Genomic DNA, 7,126 nt, shown 5'->3' on the forward strand with positions numbered 1-7,126 from the left:
TTCTTTTCATACCATATGATAATTAAGAAAAGTAAACGAAACAAAAAGATATTAATATTAGTAAATTAAAGATGAATGAAGAAAATATTGAATAAAAAAAATATGTCAACTTCACTATTAAAATGTATGTGCAATATTTTTTACTTATATTATGTGTTAGTTTTCAAGATAATAATATTTAGTTTCACCTTTAATATATTATAAATAAGTAGATAAACAAATGCAAAGAAACAGAAAAAATAAAAAGAATAAGAAAAAAAAGAAAAAATATTTTTAATTATAGAGATATATTTAATATTTGTCACCAGTTTTTTTTTTCTTTTATTTCTCTTTGTTTTTCTTATTTAAAATAATATAGTAAAAGACAAATCTCAATCATATATTATAAAAAGATGAATGCTAGGGGGCCAATAATTTTGGTATTTTGTAACCATCAATTGGCCATCAATAGTATTTTTAATGGTGTGAGATTATTTCTAATGGTGGGAAATCACTCACTTTTGTTTTAATGGTTAAGTGCTGGCCAGAAAACACAAGTTACTGGCCCCTAGACTTTTCCTTATAAAAATATTTTTAAAGCGAAATGTTCATGCTGTATTTAAATACAATTATATAAGAAAGAACTAAAAAAGTTGTTATATATAAGGCAAATAAGATTGTCTTTTTAGTTTATCTATACTTATTAAAGAGAAATAATATTAACATTAAATACATTGAATAACCTAAAGAAAAAAAATACTATATATCCAAATATTTTTATTAATCAAGTATAATCAAGTTAGTTTAACATAACAAAAATCAGTTATAGCTAATATATTTCAAGTCTTATAATTTAATTTGGTTAGACTTAGTTCATAAAAAAATTTAGATGTATAGTATTACTCAAAAAAGTATTTATTTGGATTAGATTTTTTTTTGGTGAAAAAACACTTTTTAAAATAATAAAGTATTTTTGTTAAATTTTAAACATATTTAGATGCATTTAAAAGAAAAAATTTTACTAAAAGATTAAATTATTTGATTTTTTAAGAAATCAATAATACTTTGATTTTAAAAAAGTAGAAGTAAAATAAGATTTAATTATTTTTTTTACTAGACATATCATTTATCATCATTTATAATTACAATTTATACCTTTAAAAATAAAAAATAAATTACTCAAATTGAATAATTTTATTTGAGCAATGAAAAAGTTAATTGTAGTAGCATAATATTATCATATTTGCAAATATTAAATTTAATAATTTGTCATGTATCATGTACAAGATAAGATTAAAGTTTATGATTTTAATTTTTTTTTTAATTAAAATCAATGTGCCAATTCTATACATCATAACTTCTTAAATTAAGAAATAATATATAAAATAGATACACAATTATTTAATCAATATAAAATAACATGATATATATAATTTTTGGAATATAAAAAAGTGTTATTTCTTTTAATAAATTTGTTATTTTTGAAGTTCCAATAAAGTAAATGGAACATCTTAGAAAAATTTTTCTATTTTATTTTATTCTTGCTTCCTGCACAACATTATTGCATCATATCCTTTTGATCACACAACATTTAAACCATACTAACAAAATAAAAGCCCACATCATAGACCAAAAATTTTCTTCGAAACACCGGGCAAAAAAACCCACAAGATTACTCATATGATTACCAACTAATCCTCCATCAATTCCGTCGACAATTTCTGCAAATTTTGCGTATGGAGCAGCACTTTGCAGGATGGTTGACAGCATCACAACACGCCTCGCGTAGCCACATAGTTTCAGTAGCTGAGGAAAAAACTTTCCTTCAGCACAGTAGCATTACCCAAGGAATTATCATCTCAAGTAAATGAAGAAACATTAGAGATGAATGAACATAAGGTGATGATAGAAGTATTTAGACCTGAACGACATGGACGAGGTCGTGGTTATGGGGCTGGCGTGACACCTACACAGTTATGGGTTTCTAGATCATTCATATTTTCTGATCTTCAAACAAAACTTTAATGTGCAGAAAAAAATATGAAGACTCTAAAATAGAGGTGGAAGATTTGAAAAAAAAGGTAGATCATATGGTAGAAATACTTGAGCAACTATTGGATGGAAGGTTGCCTATAGTTCAAAGTGATAACAATCCTACTTCACTTGATTAATGCTCAAGACTTTGATGAGTTTATGTGTGATTCATATAGCACTATACAAAAAAGAACATTAATAATATGATATTATGATATTGAGTGTTTTGGTACTTAGTGTTAATTGTTATTGATATACTTGTCAAATGCTAAATAAAGAATGCTATTTGTACTAGTTTTTAATCATGATCAATGATCAAAATTGCAAAGTTCTTGTTTGATTTTATACAATGATTATGTATGATAAAGTGAAAGCATATTCATGTCACAGTGGTAGAATTTTTGTTTTGTCTATTGTTATAGTCATTTTTATTTAAAAAATAAATAATAGGTGAAACCTTAACTTTTATAATAATGAATGTCAAAAATATATGATTGAGTTTTTTTATAGTAAAAAATTGTCAAAAAATATCCATGATACAGTATATTTCACGGTTAATAATTGTAAAAAAAATTGTTGTTGAGAATTTTTTCTGGTCAATAAGTGTCAAAATAAATAGTATTTTTGACGGTTAATAAGTATCACAAAAAATATATTCTCAAATTTTTCTAACATTATTTTTGACGACCAATATTTATCAAAATAAGATTAAACTTTTTTCACAATTACTTATATGTTAAAAATACTATTTTTGACAAAACTTTTATTAACATATTTTTATAGTTAAAATAGTGTCAAAAATTATTTTTTTGACAAATTTTAATTCTTTTTTGACACATATAACCCTAAAAAATTAATTTATATTGTTGTAGTGGCATAAATATCCATTGAATTAATATAATGGACAGATAATGACATTCGTTAAAATAAATTTAGATAGTACAAACCAACTAAGCATTTTCTAACTAGCTGAGAGAACAATATTAAATGGATCAAGCAACGACATATTGTCCTAATAGAAACCATGTCTATAGATAAACCATTTACTTTTAAAACTTTTTAATGATTTCCCCCATAGTTTTTCATCATCTCCTAACTGTAACTAACTAATTATTAGGCAACTCTATTTTATCTATCTCCTAACAAGTCTTCCTTGCACATGACCAAACTACTGTAGATAAAATCCTAAAATATTTTTCATAATAAGAGTCAAAGGAATACATGCCTGTCTAGCTGTCTCAATAATGGTGGCCTTGAAGCTACCCCTTAGTTCACTACTAGTGAGTTAAGAATATTCTAGTTGGGAGTTACAGACATTATAAAGTGAATATCACTTTTGAATGGACGAATTTATGGTTCTATAATACAACAAAGTAATCAAACAAATAAATAAATGAGAAATTTAACCTTGAGCAATGTTGAATATGTAATGATGTCTGAAAACAGATCTTCATGAATGCATTTTTTTAAATTGACCTAAAAATATAAAAAAGAGAAACTTCAAAAGGTTTCATATTTATCTACTATAGGACCTGAATTTCAAGTGCTTACCTTCATTTCCTCCAAAAACTGCATTGCAGTATTCATCTTTTCACTCTTGACACATACTAAAATTTGTGTATTATATGTGAGCTTGTTAGGTCTTAATCCTTGATGTACTATTTCATTGAACATATTTAATGTAGTGTAAGGACAACCAGAGTTTATATACCCCTAAATTTTGAAAATAAGAAGCAATCAAAATTAAAATTCTGTTATGACTAAGAAATTCAATGTATAACAAGTTAGAAAGAGTTACTGATTTTACCTATCAGATTATCTTAATAAACTCAAAATAAAATTAAGAGAGTCAAATCCCTTTGTAAATAACACATATCACACCAGGTAATAAATTGAATAATTAAAAAAAGTATATTAATAAAATATATTTTTCAAAGCATTCTAGCATGGGTAGAAATACTTTATACCAGATAGAGTATTGTGAACCATCTAAAATGCTTTTGATCAATTAGCAAAGTCAAAGATATAATAAATCAAATGAATTAGAAAAATAAAAGGGTAATAGCAAAACCTAATTGAAGCAGCTATTTGATCTAGAAGCCTTCACGAAAAGTAGCTCAAATCAAGACAAAAACTCTAAAAAATCATTTTTTTTAGGTGAGGCATGATGGATAAATCACACAGCAAATACCAATCGCCTATGTGGTCTGGTGATGGTGCGGAACTCATGTTTAAAGTTCATGGTGGGCCACATAATGTAATAGTTAATTTGAAAAATTACACATGCATGCAGTTGCAGATCATGACAGTTATCAGGTAATACAGGTATTTTTTGAATTTATTTATTTTTTTAAATACGGCAACAAATTCATTTAGTTATCTTATTTTTAGGATTATCTTGTCATCATGCCATCGTGACTATTGCATGTATGAATGGTCGGCCTGAAAACTATGTTCATGCATGGTTGACAATAGAGTCTTACAATAAGACATATGAGTTTCGTATCAACCCAGTCAGAGAAGAAGAGATGTGGGATAAGTTTGAGTATTTCCTCTGCTTATCCCCGGCAAGAACAAAATTCCGTAGAAAGCCAAAGCTCTATGCAAAAAAGAAGGATGCACATGATGTCCCTGTTGGAGGCAGTTAAGAGAGAAAGTCTACAAAATTAAAGAGACAATATGACAAGTTTACTTGTGGAATATGTGGCGATATTGGTCACACTACAAGGGAGTATGAAATTGTAAAAAAGCTAAGGATAGAGGAGACAGTAACTGCTGCAGAATAGGCTGATGATAAAGTTAGTGAAGAAGCCCCACAAACTGACCAAGTTGATGAACACTAAGTTGGTGATGAAACTTGTACCCAATAAGGTGCACATGTTGTTATTCAAGCTGGAGATGTTGTCCAAGTCCAAGGTATTGTTGCTCAAAATACTACTGTAAAAAGTGTTGTTGCTGCTCAAAATAATATTGTTCAACGTGTTGTTGTTGCTTAAGATACTACTGTTCAAGGTGCTATTGCTCAAGATGCTGTTAAAATAATTTGTTACTAAAATTATTTAGAAGCTACAATTTGAATAATTTTATTTAGTATTATGATCAACTATTACTATTAATATTATAAATATTAGTATTGTGGTTGATTCTAGTTATTATGATTGACGGTTACCCAAGTTAAAAATAATTAGGAGAAATAAATTAAACTTTCAATTGTCAGGTCATCTGTTGATGTTGCCAGTTCTTCAAAGCCAAATGTTGGTGTTGCTAATGTGATTTTAAGGGAGATAATGGAAGGAGAAAGTGCAGGAATATCTGAAAAGATGAAAACTTTGTTGAAGTTTATTCCAATACTGATTTAAGGCACAAAAAAAAGCTTGATAATGTCATGTCATGAAGACTTTAGTTGTTACTTTATGCTAGTAGGAATAATTTAGTGTTATTGCTTTAGTTGTTATTTTTGATTTGCTTTGTCATGGATTAAGTCTGAACTTATATTTTGTTTAATGTTTGTTCATGATGATATGACCCTAACTATAAATTTTTAGCTTAGTTTATATTTTACATTTTATATTATGCTATTGTATAATTGATACTATTCTATACTTTTGTTAAGACAATTATCATGGTTATTATAATTATAATGATATGTTACAAGTAGGGCTGGAAGTGAGCCGAGTTGAGTCGAGCTAGACCAAGCTCAAGCTCGGCTCACGAAAATTGAGTTTGGCTCACGGCTCAACTCATTAACAATCGAGCTTATTTCTTAAACTTAAGCTTAGCTCACCAAAAGCTCACGAGCTGGCTCAAATAAGAGAAACATAGATATATAATCTATAATTTTATATCAATAAATTATAACTTATATATTTTTAAAAATATTTAAAAAGATCAATTTTATATATTGTTTATCTATCAATAAATTATAAATTTTTTATTTATGTCCTATATTAAAATTATATGTAAAAAATAAATATAAATATTAAATAATTAAGATTTTTATAATATATATATATATATATATATATAATCGAGTCAATTCACGAGCTAATGAGTTGAGCTTATCCAAGTTCAAGCTCGGCTTATTTAATTTATGAGCTCAATTTCAGGCTCAAGCTTGGCTCACCAGCTCACGAGTTTAGCTTATCGAACTGTTAACGAGTCGAGTTCAAGTTACAAGTTGTTCTATTTAAAAGTGTATATCTATTAGGTTTATTTTGTCATTAGATTATCCTTCATCCAACTTAACGAGATACAGAGTTGAAAAAAACTTAACTTCATTTATAATCATAAATTATTACATAATAATCATGAACACACTCATACTCTAGCTATTTCTTAACTAAAAATCAAAGCAACCAAACACCAAAATCAAACCCAATAATTATTATAACACACAATAGTAGCATCATCAGCATCTTCAATGTACTAATACTACTCTCTAAAGATCATTAAAAAAATTTTTGTGCAATCTGAACTACAATTTGTTCTTCATATCCATCGGTCCAATGAAAGAAATTACATAAAAATCTAAATTACAATAATGCAAAAAGAAACATTGAATTAACAATCACTAAATCATCTCTCTAAACCCGTATCAACTTAATAATTCCATCAAATAGAAATTTTTACCTCATAGTTGGGACACTCATAAAAAAAATTTTCTAAATTTTTTGACTTCGTTGAGTACTTAATCACTATACACAACCCACACTTACATAATACAGTATTTTCACCCTGAGTTCGAATTCTTCTATTGCTGTAATTTCTCTTACTGAGGTTGTTCTTGTTTTAGTTTTTTTTACTTTTATCACCATCGCCCATTATATTTCACCTAAAAGAACGACTTTTCGAAACTTTATAATAGGATATTATAAACAACAACAATAAAAAAGAGTAAAAACAAAAAAGATTATATGATAAAGATGAACATTTGAGAATTAGAATTTTATAAGTATGAATAGATCAATTTAGATATTTTAACTAAATTTAAAATACTAATTTAAATTAAACTCATTGAGTGTTCACATGAAAATATAATTAAGTGCCAACTTAATATTTAATTATACACATTAGTATTCTTAAAACGTTTAGTAATTTTTAGATTAATGAAAAT

The sequence above is a fragment of the Arachis ipaensis genome, chromosome B03, assembly GCF_000816755.2.
Source record: "Arachis ipaensis cultivar K30076 chromosome B03, Araip1.1, whole genome shotgun sequence".
NCBI classification, from domain to species: domain Eukaryota; kingdom Viridiplantae; phylum Streptophyta; class Magnoliopsida; order Fabales; family Fabaceae; genus Arachis; species Arachis ipaensis.